Source organism: Coenobita brevimanus, chromosome 67, assembly GCF_032717465.1.
Source record: "Coenobita brevimanus isolate Jiangsu-jjx chromosome 67, ASM3271746v2, whole genome shotgun sequence".
In the NCBI taxonomy this organism is placed as follows: Eukaryota; Metazoa; Arthropoda; class Malacostraca; order Decapoda; family Coenobitidae; genus Coenobita; species Coenobita brevimanus.
The window spans coordinates 26,756,152-26,770,428 of NC_137020.1; the positions used below are offsets into that span (position 1 = coordinate 26,756,152).

General features: G+C 44.2%; 1 non-coding gene across 1 annotated transcript; it reads right to left on the bottom strand.

Annotated features, from left to right (window-relative positions):
- Positions 1 to 13,490: 13,490 nt before the first annotated feature.
- On the bottom strand, positions 13,491 to 13,609 carry LOC145405670 (5S ribosomal RNA). The gene has a single exon (XR_013898413.1). It is a non-coding gene; the product is annotated as a 5S ribosomal RNA (ribosomal RNA).
- Between the last annotated feature and the right edge of the window lie 668 nt (positions 13,610 to 14,277).

A 14,277-nucleotide genomic window follows, 5' to 3' on the forward strand; every position in this document is an offset into this window, starting at 1 on the left:
TATATCTTTTTCTTTCCTTTCCCCGTTTTTCATCTACAGTACATATCCTTATTACTTTCTGACTTTTTTTCTACTTCCATTTCTCTCTCTGTTTCCTCCCTCCTCTCTTTTTCTTCTCCACCCCTCCACTTCCCCCCCCCCTCTCCACCACACACCAGGTGACGCTAGTGCAATCACAGGTGGTTCTGAGGGAGAAAACTTTTTAAACCAACTGTTTTTCCTCCTTCCTTGATGGTGATACCTTTTTTTTTTTTTTTTCCTTCCATTTGATTTTCTTCCTTGTTTTTTTTCTCACGTGATTAATTTCTGTCATTCGTGTTTTCACTTTTTTTTTTTTTTTTTTTTTTTGCTCAAATTTCTCATTCTTCTTATTTTTATTTTCGTGCTTTCTCATTCTTTATTTTTTTCTTTTCATGTTTTTTACTCCTTTTCTTCACCCCCTTTACTTACATTTTTCTTTTTACCTCTGTTTTCTCAATCTCGACATGTTTCCTCCCTTCTTTCATTTTTTTTTTTTTCCATCTTCTTATTCATTTTTCCATCTCCCTTTCCTTCACCTTCTTTCCTCCGTTCCCAAATTGTCTCAATCTTTCCTCCAACAGTCTTCTTCCATATCTCCAACATCTCCATCCCTCCATATCTCCAACTTCACCATCCCTCTGTCTTTACTACACCACCTTGCTTCAGTTTTTCCACAGTGCCCCTCCCTTTTCTCCAACTTTCTTCCTTCATATCGCCACCTTCTCTCCATCTTTTCCCCACCATCTTCTCTCTTAAGTCTCACCATATAGTCTCCATCATTTTCTCCAACACTTTCTCCTTGTTTGTACCTTCTCTGCTTATCTCTCCACCCTCTTCCTCCACCTCCATCTCTTCCATCATCCTCCACCTCTGCCTCTCGCACCCTCTTCCTCCACCTCCATCTCTCCTCCACCCTCTTCCTCAACCTCCATCTCTCCTCCACCCTCTTCCTCCACCTCCATCTCTCCTCCACCTATCCTCCACCATCGTCCTCCACCTCTTGTCCATCATCTTCCTCCATCTCCATCCCTCCACCTCCAGCTCTCCTCCATCATCTTCCTCTACCTCTACCTCTCCTCCATCATCTTCCTCTACCTCTCCTCCACCATCTTCCTCCACCTCTTCACCTTCCTTCACCTCAGCCTCTCCTCCACCATCTTCCTATACCTCAACCTCTCCTCCACCCTCTTCCTCCATCTCCAGCTCTCCTCCACCCTCTTCCTCCACCTCCACTCTTCCTCCTTCACTTTCCCTCCACTCTCCACCACACACCAAGCTGTGGAGGTACTAACGCAAGGGTGGCTCCGGGGTAGAATTTTTTTTTTTTTTTCCCCTCCTCAGTAATGATGGTTCTATTTTTACGCCACTCTCTCTCTCTCTCTCTCTCTCTCTCTCTCTGTTAATATTACTCCTGTGTTACTTTATATCATAGCTTCTTCAGCCACCATTTTATAACTATCTACTAATAATATATCTACTTTTCCTGTAACTATACCTATGTCAATTATAGCAGTATCTGCCAACATTTTCTATCCATCTACCAACATTTTCTACCCGTCTACCAACGTTTTCTACCTATCTACCAAAATTTCCTGCCCATCTACCAACATTTTCTACCTGTCTACCAACATTGTCCATCTTCCAACATTTTCTACCCATCTACCAACATTCTTTACCATCTACCAGCATTTTCTACCTGTCTACCAACATTTTCTCCCCATCTACCATTTTCTACCCATCTACCAACATTTTCTCCCTATCTACCAACATTTTCTTCCCATCTACCAACATTTTCTACCCGTCTACCAACATTTTCTACCCATCTACCAACATTTTCTACCCATCTACCAACATTTTCTACCCATCTACCAACATTTTCTACCCATCTACCAACATTATCTACCCATCTACCAACATTTTCTCCCCATCTACCAACATCTACCTGTCTACCAACATTTTACAGTCTTTATAAACAGCTCTCTTACTTTCCACCAATATCATAGCTGCATTGAACGCTATTAAAAGCTAAATCAACCACTATCATACCTTTCAACCAGTATTGTAACTACCAACCAGTGTAGTAGTGGTAGTAATAGTAATAGTAGTAGTAGTAGTAGTAGTAGCAGTAATAGTAGTAGTAGTAGTAGTAGTAGTAGTAGTAGTAGTAGTAATAGTATTTGTGGCTATAGTAGAAGTAGTAACAGTAGTTGTAGTAGTATTTGGATGTTTGTTGAAGGAGGGTCATATTGTGGCTTTGAAGATTGCGCAACTCCTCTTCCTTAGCGATTTACTCTGCTCATCACATCATGGTTGTACTGTTGGTTGGAATAGTTGTAATACTGTTTGGAATACAGTAGGTGTAATGTTGTTTGGAATAGTTGTAGTTTTGGAAAAAAAGAAAAAAAGGTTGGTTGTTATTTACCTAATGACCCCCACAAATGTCACCACCATTACTACTACTACTATTTTAAGCTAGCCCCTTCCTCTGACCTTTCCTTCCTCTCATCCCTCTCCACCCCTCCCCCTCCCCTCCCCTCCCCTTCCCTCCTCCCTCCCCTCCTCCCTCCCCTCCTCTTCCTCTTGAAAACACTTAGTATGAGGAACAAAGAGGAGGCAAAGGGAGACTCCTTGTGGCATGTCCTTGTGGAAGAGGAGGAGAGGTCAAGAGGAGGAGGAGGAGGGGGAAGAGGAGGAGGAGGGAGGAGGAGGATACATGGAAAACTGTGAGACGGAGTGAAAGAAGGAGGAATATGCAGAGATGGAAGGAGAGGATGAGGAAGATGCTGAGATGGAGTGAGAGGATGAGGAAGATGCAGAGATGGGATGAGAGGATGAGTTAAACGTAGAGATGGAATGAGAGCATAAGGAAGATGTTGAGATGGAGTGAGAGGATGAGTAAAATGCAGAGATGGAGGGAGAGGATGAGGAAGATGCAGAGATGGAGGGAGAGGATAAGGAAGATGCAGAGATGGAGGGAGAGGATGAGGAAGATGCAGAGATGAGATGGAGTGAGAGGATGAGGAAAATGCAGAGATGGAGGGAGAGGATGAGGAAGATGCTGAGATGGAGGGAGAGGATGAGGAAGATGCAGAGATGGAGGGAGAGGATGAGGAAGATGCAGAGATGGAGTGAGAGGATGAGGAAGATGCTGAGATGGAGGGAGAGGATGAGGAAGATGCTGAGATGGAGGGAGAGGATGAGGAAGATGCTGAGATGGAGGGAGAGGATGAGTTAAACGTAGAGATGGAATGAGAGCATAAGGAAGATGTTGAGATGGAGTGAGAGGATGAGGAAAATGCAGATATGGAGTGAGAGGATGAGTTAAACGTAGAAATGGAGTGAGAGGATAAGGAAGATGTTGAGATGGAGTGAGAGGATGAGAAAGATGCAGATATGCAGTGAGAGGATGAGAAGGTGCTAGAGATGAAGTAAGAGGATGAGGCAGCCAGATTCTGATATACAGTTGGGGACCAAAGTTAGCCTATTATTCCACCTCTACGTCTCACTTTGCTCTGCCGGCTAATATTCCTAAGCTCAGAGAGGCTTGGAATGCTTCTTTGTCCATAGATAATTCTCAGTGATATGATGCATCAGGGAGGAAAGCGAAGGACATAATAAAAATTCGAAGGAGTTAAAGTAGAATGGCAGAGAAATTTTTACACCTTACATCATGGACTCATATTAAGAAACCATAAAGTGCGAGAGAGACAGTGAAAATATGGTACCTGTATGCGTCTTGGAGATGGAGTGAAAGGATGAGGTTAACAGAACACACAGGAGAGAAAGATACAGGTAAATCACAGAAGAGAGTATGAGACAGAGGTAGGTTAGAGATGGAGTGAGGGAACGAAGCTGACAGAGAATGGGGAAGAAATAAGTGATTACAAGATTATGCTGAAACAAACACAGACGCACATACAGAAAAACATAAACACAATATGCAGGTAATTTCTATCCCCAATCAAAAACAAAAACAACAGAAAAACTAATATATGAACAAAAACTTCATACAGGCTGGAAAAAACATGAAAATCCGAATAAGAACACTTCAAATGAACTTTTAAAAAATGGTTATTCTCCCTCTTCTCAACCAGTCATGGAAATTCTGGTGGTCGTGAATAGTTAGCTTAATGATATGTAAAATCCTTGTTGTTGAGCTGGTGGGGAGGGGGATGAGGGGAAGGGGGAGAGGGAGGCGGGGGGACGGGAGGATGAAAGAGAGAAGGGAGATAAAAGAATAGGAAGGGGAAGAGGTGGGGGAGGATTTGGGAAGAGGAGCGAGAGGATTGGAAGAGGAGGAGAAGGACGAGGAGAAGATGGGAAGGAGAGGGGAAGATTGGGGGAGCAGTGGGGAAGGAAAGGGGAAGGGGAGGGGAAGAAGAGTGGGAGCAGAGGGGAAGAAGAGTGGGAGCAGAGGGGAAGGGAAGGGAGAGCAGGGAAGAGATACAGGGTGGAAGAAGACAGGAAGGGGAGGAGACAGAGGGGAGAGAAAGAGGAAGGGGAAGAGAGAAAGAAGAGGAATACGGAAACGGTAAGAGAAGGGAAAGGACAGAAGAAAAGGGAAATAGGAAGGAGAATGAGGGATGAGGCGTGGTAAGGAGAGTGAAGGGGAAAAAAAAAGTGAAAGAAAATATGGGAAAGAAAACGGAGAACAGGAAAAGGGGAGGAAGGGAGATGGGGAAAAAAAATGGGGGAGGAGCAGGGGGAGAAGAGGGAAGAGAACGAGAAGAGGGGAGAGAAGTGGGAGAAGAGGGAGGAGAAAGAGAAAAGGGGAGAGAAGGGGGAGAAGAGGGGCAAGGAAGAGAAGAGGGGAGGGAAAGAAAAGTAAAAGGGGAGGAAAGGAGATGGGAAAGAAAATGGGGGAAGAGCAGAGGGAAAAGAGGGGAGAGAAAGAGGGGAAGGGGAAGGAAAAAACCAATTCAGTTTCTCATCCCTTTTCTTCCATCATTTTCCTCACTTTTTTCCTCTTTTCTTGAACCAATTTTGTTTTCTTTCCCGTCAAATATTCGTCATTTACTTCCTCCTCCATCATCATCTTAATTCCTTTCTTTTCGCCTCCTTCACACTTCCTTCCTTCGTCTTACCCTTTATTCCTTCTTATTTCCCTTCGTCTGTTAATTTCCTTTCCTTCTTTTCTCTTAACTAATCTTTTCCCTTTTCTCCCACTGCCTTCCTCTTCCTCCTCCTCCTCCTCCTCCTCTTCCTTATCATCATCATCATCATCATCATCATCATGTATAACTCCTTCCTCCCTCACTACTTATATTTTCCTTCTACTTATTTTCTCTCTCTCCCCATTCCCCTTTCTTTAACTCCTCCCCATCTCCCCATCCTCTCCCCCATAAACTTTGCAACTTCACCTTCAGTTACGGCACCAAGTAATTTTTCGGGCTAATGAATAAGACCGGAGCCGAGACGGACGAAGACGGACTATCCCTTAATGCTTTCTGCCGTCCCTGAGAGAGAGAGAGAGAGAGAGAGAGAGAGAGAGAGAGAACAAAAATCCTCGAGCCTTTTTTCATAAACTTTACAAATAAAAACGTTGTGTTATAAATAAAATAAAATAAAAGGCATCACTATGGTAAAAAAAAAATCACACAATACCAAATTATGCAAACGTAATTAACTTTAGGCCGAGGACGTCAAAAAATTAATTCAGGTCATTACCACATTATATTATTCAGACAGTGCGACTTGGAGGCGTTTTGTCTGCGGCCACCCTTTGCGGGATTAGGGCGTCGGGCTATAGATAGATAGACATTATTCAGCTGAGGTGGAAAATTTCAACCAATATGTTAAATCCAGCCTTCAGTACCCCCTCCTTTTTTTTTTTTTTTTTTTTTTTTTTTAGATCAATAACGCTTTCTGGATTTTTTTCAGTTCAATAATATCGTCTGGATTTTTTTTTTCTGTTCAATAATGTCGTCTGGATTTTTTTTTTCAGTTCAGTAATGTCTGGATTTTTTTTTTTTTTTCAGTTCAGTAATGTCGTCTGGATTATTTTTAGTTCAGTAAAGTCGTCTGGATTTTTTTCAATTCCGTAATGTCGTCTGGATTTTTTTTTCAGTTCAATAATGTCGTCTGGATTCTTTTTCAGTTCAGTAATGTCGTCTGGATTTTTTTTTTCAAGTTCAGTAAAGTCGTCTGGATTTTTTTTTTTTTCAGTTCATTAATGTTGTCTGGATTATTTTTAGTTCAGTAAAGTCGTCTGGATTTTTTTTCATTTCAATAGTGTCGTCTGGATTTGCATTTTTTAGTTCAATAATGTCGTCTGGATTTTTTTAGTTCAATAAAGTCGTCAGAACAGCAACATTGAGATGAAAATAAAGTCCTTGTAATGAGTGAGTTGATCACTATGAAAATTAACCTCTCTCTCTCTCTCTCTCTCTCTCTCTCTCTCTCTCTCTCTCTCTCTCTCTCACACACACACACACACACACACACACACACACACAAGGATGGGTAGCTGCCGAGTGGTTAGAGGAAGGTCACGTACCCAATTCCATGCCGGTGCAGGGAACACTGCTGGATGACTGAGGGGACGATCCGGGATAATGATGCTGGGACAGGCTTGTACACACACACACACACACACACACATTCTTCAGCTCACTCCATTTCTACATTTATCTTTCAGTTCAATAATAACACTTCTTGATGTATCTACCTATCTATCGGTATGCAAACTCTCTCTCTCTCTCTCTCTCTCTCTCTCTCTCTCTCTCTCTCTCTCTCTCTCTCTCTCTCTCTCAAAACACATACCCATCACTCCCCCTCTACACACACACTCGCACACACATGCACACACACGTTCACTGAAATCCTTTCTCACCCTCTCACCTCTTTCCCCTTGCTCCCCCCCACACACACACACACAACAGTCTCTCTCTCTCTCTCTCTCTCTCTCTCTTTCTCTCTCTCTCTCTCTCTCTCTCTCTCTCTCTCTCTCTCTCTCGCTCTCTCTCTCTCTCTCTCTCTCTCTCTCTCTCTCTCTCTCTCTCCAACACACATGGATGCTAATGTCGGGCTTTCAGGCAGTGTGGTGATTCGACTGTCACGATGGAGAGAGGAAGGCGATGGAGAGACGGAGGGAGGGAGGAGGGAGGAAACGGAAGGATGGAGGGGGGGAAGGAGGAAGGACGGAAGGAATTAAGGAAGAAAGAAGGTAGGAGGGAAGAGGGAGGAAAGGAAGGAAGTATAATATGAATGAAAGAGGGATTGGAAGAGAGGCGTAAGGAAGAAATAATGAATGGGGGAAAGGAGAGAAGTAAGGGAGGGAGGTAAGACAAGGAAGTAAAGAGGACAAGAAAAGAAAGGTAAGGCAAGATTAAGTAATGGAAGCCAACATTGTGGACAGGAAGGGAAACGAGGAAAGAAAGGAAAGGAAGGCAAAATCAAGGCGAGAGGATAGGAAAGGAGAGGAAAGAAAAGGAAAGGCAGGAAACCGAACGGGAATAAAAGGAAAGAAAAAGAAAGGGAAAGAGGGTAAAGGAGTTGAGCAAGGGGATGAAAAGGGAAGGAAAATTTGAGGGGATTTGAAGGATGGAAAGAAGGAGGAATGAAAAAGAAAAAAAGAGCTAGGAGTGAAATGGCATAGAGAAGGGAAGGAAATTGGGAGAAAGAAAGGGGGTAGAAAAGGGTAATGAGAGAGAGAGGAGGGGGGATGGGGGAGGGAGAGAAAGCGTCTCTGTCCCTACATCTTCTCAATATTATTCCTTTGCGTCAGCCATTGTCTTTTCGTAATAATTCGGATTCTCTTAATGCTTGCAAAACTTAATCAAAAAGAATTTATTATGAATGTCCTGATGTATTGATGGTCCTGCTTATCCCCACGTCACCTCGGCCTGAAGGCCGAGAGGTGACATGGGCTAAGCATCTACTGCCTCGCCTCAGCCTTCGGGCTGGGGGTCTACTCCCTCGCCTCAGCCTTCGGGCTGGGCGTCTACAACCTCGCCTCAGCCTTCGGGCTGGGCGTCTACAACCTCGCCTCGGCCTTCGGGCTGGGCGTCTACCACCTCTCCATGGCCTTCAGGCGGAGCATCTACTCCTTTGACCCCCCTCCCACAGGACCTCGGCCTTCGGGTTGAGTGCCGCCTCCTCGGTCTCTCACCTCTATGGGATACCAGCGTTGGAGTGGCGTCGCGTTTAACTTGTTCTTTATCTAACACCTTAACTCTTTCATCTAACTCACCCCAATTCGTTCCTCAACTTCCCCTATCTCGTTCCTCATCACACTCACCCTACCTCGTTCCTCATCTAACTAACTCACCCTACCTCGTTCCTCATCTCACTCACCCTAACTCGTTCCTCATCTAACTAACGCATCCTAACTCGTTCTTCATCTAACTCACCCTAACTCGTTCCTCATCTAACTAACGCACCCTAACTCGTCCCTCATCTAACTAACTCATCCCAACTCGTTCCTCATCTGACTAACGCACCCTAACTCGTTCCTCATCTGACTAACGCACCCTAACTCGTTCCTCATCTAACTAACGCACCCTAACTCGTTCCTCATCTAACTAACGCACCCTAACTCGTTCCTCATCTAACTAACGCACCCTAACTCGTTCCTCATCTAACTAACGGACCCTAACTCGTTCCTCATCTAACTAACGCACCCTAACTCGTTCCTCATCTAACTAACGCACCCTAACTCGTTCCTCATCTAACTAACGCACCCTAACTCGTTCCTCATCTAACTAACGCACCCTAACTCGTTCCTCATCTAACTAACGCACCCTAACTCGTTCCTCATCTAACTAACGCACCCTAACTCGTTCCTCATCTAACTCACCCTAACTCGTTCCTCATCTAACTAACTCATCTCAACTCGTTCCTCATCTAACTAACTCATCTCAACTCGTTCCTCATCTAACTCACCCTACCTCGTTCCTCTAAGTCACCGTACCTCATTCCTCATCTAACTCACCCTAGGCTGGACCTCTTGATTGTCAGAAATACTTGGGTAATAGGTAGGCGTCCCTGAGTTTAGAGATAGACAGGTGAAAGACTGGAAGGAAGGAAGTAGGTAGGTAGACAGATGGAAGGAAGTAGGTAGACAGAAGGATGGAAGGAAGTAGACAGACAGACGGATGGAGGGAAGGAAGTAGACAGACAGATGGAAGGAAGGAAGTAGACAGACAGACGGATGGAGGGAAGGAAGTAGACAGACAGATGGAAGGAAGGAAGTAGACAGACAGACGGATGGAGGGAAGGAAGTAGGTAGACAGATGGAAGGAAGTAAGGAAGTAGGTAGACAAAAGGATGGAAGGAAGTAGACAGACAGACGGATGGATGGAAGGAAGTAGACAGACAGATAGAAGGAAGGAAGGAAGTAGGTAGACAGAAGGATGGAAGGAAGTAGACCGACAGACGGATGGAGGGAAGGAAGTAGGTAGACAGATGGAAGGAAGGAAGTAGACAGACAGACGGATGGATAGAAAAAAGTAGGCAGACCGATGGAGGGAAGGAAGTAGGTAGACAGATAGAAGGAAGGGAGGAAGTAGACAGACAGACGGATGGATGGATGGAAGTAGACAGATGGAAGGAAGGAAGGAAGAAAATAGGTAGACAGATGGAAGGAAGGGAGGAAGTAGGTAGACAGGCAGAAGGAAGGAAGGAAGTAGGTAGACAGATGGATCGAAGGAATTAGGTAGACAGAAGGAAGGAAGTAGGTAGATAGATGGAAGGAAGGAAGGAAGTAGGTAAACGTTAACAGTCGACATTCGTGACGTTGTAGTCGGCTTCCATCACTTGTCTGTCTGTCTGTCTGTCTGTCTGTCCATCTCGCTCTCTCTCTCTTTCCTCCTCCATTCTTTCCTCACCGTCCTTCCTTCTACCTCCTCTTTTCTTCATGTGTATGTATGTATATGTACTCGTATGTAAGCATTGATGGTAAGTGGCAGTGAATATGTATGATAAATATCTCGCAATTCACCGCATGCACCATCTGTCATATTCATCTTCCCTGATTATATACATACACCCTCGATTTCCAGTGTGTGTGTGTGTGTGTGTGTGAGAGAGAGAGAGAGAGAGAGAGAGAGAGAGAGAGAGAGAGAGAGAGAGAGAGAATGAAAGGGGTGCTATGATGACTGGGCGGTAATTTCTGACATAGTGGGGAGTGTGAGTGTTACGAATGGGGTGGTGGGGAGGGGAGGGGAGGGGGAAGACGGAGGGAAATAATCGGGATGGGTGTGTGAATGGGAAGAGGAGGGGAGGAAGTGGGAAGAGGAGAGGAGGGAGGGAGGAAGTGGGGAGAGGAGAGGAGCGAGAGGGCAGGAAGAGAGGAGGGGAAAATTGAGGGGGATAAGAAGGGGGAGGGAAGATAAGGAGAGAGAGAGATAGAGACCATGGGTAAGAGCGACTAGGGGGAGGGGTGGGGAGAGTGAAGGAGGGGGACGGGAGAGAGAGGAAGAGGGGGGCAGACGAAGGAAGGGAAGGAGTGAAGAAGGAAGAGGAAGTGGACAGAGTGTTACGAATGGACTGCTGGTGGGTGGGGTGCGGAGGGGAGAGAGGAAGGAATGGGAAGAAGGGAGAGGAAGAGCGAAGGGAGGGTAGAGCAGGGGACAGAAGAGGAAGGGGAAGAGGCAGGGGAGTATGGGCATGTTACAAATACAGTGTTTGGGAAATGGGGGAGGTGGAAGTGGAGAGGGATTATGAGGGAGACAAAGAGAGAGAGAGAGAGAGTAGGGTTCGTGAAAATGAATAGAGGGGGTAGAAGCGGAGAAAGAAGAGGGGAGGCAGGAAGCATTGGGACAGCAGGTAATGGGGAAGACAAGAGAGGGGGGAAGGAAGAGGGAAGCAGACGGCGAGAAGGAGAGGGGGAAGGAAGAGGGAAGCAGACGGCGAGGAGAGGGGGAAGGGAGAGTGAAGGGAAGCGGAGGGAGAGAAGTAAGACAGGGAGAGGGCATGTAGGAGTAAACTAGGAGAGAGTAGGGAACACAGTAAGGAAAGGAATGAGTGTGAGATGGAAGGGGGAGGAAGTATGAAAGGAGAGGGGAAGAACAGGCACATATGGGAAGTACAGATGACAGGGGATACACTATAATGAGGCAGTCTGTAAGGATAAACAATACTCTTTTCATCTTTACCTGACCTAGATTTTCGTCCTTCTTTCACGTAGCTCATTGACAGAATAAGGCAATACTATGGCTCTAAATCTGCACCCTTTCCCTAGCTCTTCTTTATGATTAGCGCCATGTTCTAGAGTTAATAAATAGTTACCACATTCTAGTGTTACTCCTCTTTACAACTCAACATTCAGTACAGAGGGATGGCAACTTCAGGCCAAGTAAAAGTGAACAGAGTATAGCTGCTAAAGAAAAAAAAGTCCATATTACCACAAACTACAATCAACCCCTTATCGTAGGCATTATTTATTCTGTAGTGTGTAAACGTGAATCCAGGTAATGAATTATACGCATGAGAATAAAAAAGTGGATGGCTCTCCTCCACCTACCACTCCCTCCGGTAACAGTAAAATAAAACCGTATGGCAGCAAAAAGAAGAAAATCACGAAGACATAATTCTGTCTATATATCTATGTCTATCCATTTATCTATCTATCCATCATTAAACCGATATATACCTGTTCTGAATCTCTCTATCTATCGTCTATCTATCCCTACAGCTATCTTCTTTCTCATCTTCACCCTCGCCCCCTCTACATCAGAATGAGAGGGAAGATGAGAGGGAACAGACTGGTAAACAATTAATCGGGAAAACGCGATGAAGGGGGAAGTGGTGAGAGAGAGGGAGAGAGAAATTATATATATTGGTATACGTAAGTGGATTTAGACAGACAGACAGACAGATAAACAGACATAGATATACCTTTCTCGACACCGTAACCCCAATTTAAAGCTCCAATCCACACTGTACACATATCGACAACACAACGCGTATATAAGGCCCGGATCGCCGTAACAGTCCACACACACTCTCGTAATGAGCCACAAACAAGCCGCTCGCCACATTACGACCCGGATATAAGCCAGTGCCGCCATTATAAGCCGCCGCCATCACCGTAACGCAACTCGGACCTACCAAACTACACCAAAAGTTGCCAGTTTTTAGTGATTTTGTAGATATTTCCATGTAATGATTTTTTCACAGATCTAGACATAATTTTAGTCATAACTATTTTTTTTTAACCCTGTTTTAAGCATATATTTTAGCATATTTGAAGCATATAAACTACATTTCTTGCCAATTTTTTTTTTGTGTGTATGACTCCCTCAAACTTCCCATATATTTAGAAGCATTTCAGTGTATATATATAAGTTATACTCCACCATATTTAGAGTATTATGAAGTATATTTTTCATGCACATTTCAAGTATGTGGAGAGGATGGAGAGAGAGAGACTGACGAGGAGAGTGTATGTGAGTGAGGTGGAGGGGGAGAGAGGGAGGGGAAGGCCAGGGATGAGATGGAGGGATGGAGTGGAGAGGTATATGAGAGAGGGGTGTGTGAATTGGGAGCGGGGCAGTGAAATGGCGTGGGACAGGGTGACGTGGAGGCGATTTGTTTGCGGCCACCCCGTATAAGGGATTTAGGCATCTGGCGGTATATAGATAGATAGAGTTCTAGTCACAAATTTATCCTTTAATGATGGACTTTCTCGTAATTTTACATTTGTACCGAATTTTTTTTTTTCTTTACGCAGACCTAAGCATATTTTTCTCGGTGGTTTTCTTGCAATACGTGTGGCTTTTTAGCAACTGTAAAATCTCTCTTGTAATTTAGGGTATTTTAAGCAATTTTCCAACAGTTTATCAAAGTTTTTATTACCTACAATCTATTTCCTATTTCCAAACAGTTTATCAAAGTTTTTATTACAATCTGTTTCCTATTTTCAAACAGTGTATCAAAGTTTTTATTACAGTCTATTTCCTATTTTCAAACAGTATATCAAAGTTTTTATTTCAATCTATTTCCTATTTTCAAACAGTTTATCAGAGTTTTTATTACGGTACCTACAATCTATTTCCAAGCCATTTTCGAGCAGACTTAACACAATGCTTATATTTATTTTAGTTTATGCTTTAATAATTAGCAGACAATCTTACAGTAATTTTTACGGACTTTTTAGCATAATTCTAAGCAGTTTTATTGTTTATTAGAGGAGGAGGAGGTAATAGATAGAGGAGGAAGAAGTAGACAGACTATAGGAAGGATGCATTTGATAGAAGGATTGAAAATAATAATTGAGGGAGGAGGAGAAGGAAGTAAAGGAGAGGAAGGAGGAACAGGAAGTTGCGGGATATGATGGTGATGATGATGATGATGGTGGTGGTGGTGGTGGCAGTGGTATGATAGTGGTCATAATAATAATAATAATAATTTTCATTCATTCATTGCCAGACGCCATGTATCCCAAACGGGGTGGCCAACGGCTTAGAGTTAATTGTTTTACAAGGAGGGGCACTAATCCTCCACCAACCCCACTTGACACGTAGGGATGCCAACAGCATCTGGTGTTCCCAGGCGGTCACCCATCCAAGTACTAACCAGACCCAACGTTGCTTAACTTCGCTGATCGGACGGGAAGCGGTGTACTCAACGTGGTATGGCCGTTAATAATAATAATAATAATTACCCCCAAAATTAAGCAGGAAAAGGGAAGGATTAGACAGGGGTGTTGCATGAGACCAACATAGTCAATTATACTCTCTCTGTCTGTCTGTCTCTCTCTCTCTCTCTCTCTCTCTCTCTCTCAGTACCATACCATCTCCCAGACACGCAATCCTGTTGACATTTTTCGGCCTCTCTTATTAGGCGGTTTCAACGTTGCATGCAATAACTCAAAATGGGAGGGCAAGCAGGAAAAATTGAATAGGGGTGCCAGATGAGGGGGAGATAGGGCATGGGAGAGGGGGTAGAGTGATGAAAAAAGGAGGGAGGGGATAGAGAAAAAATGGGGAGAGGGAAGGGGAGATAGAAGGAAAAATAAACCTGAATTACAAGAGAAGGGGGACGAAATAAGAGAGAGAGAGAGAGAGAGAGAGAGAGAGAGAGAGGAAATAGAAGAAAAAATTAATGTGGACTGGAGAAGAGAAGGGAGACTAAACGAGAGAGAGAGAGAGAGAGAGAGAGAGAGAGAGAGAGAGAGAGAGAGAGGAAATAGAAGGAAAAATTAACGTGAACTGGAGAAGAGAAGGGAGACTAAACAAGAGAGAGAGGGGGGGGAGGGGGGGAGGAAAATCGTCTGGAAGCAGCAAGAAGGAAACAAAATGAATCTAAGAAGGT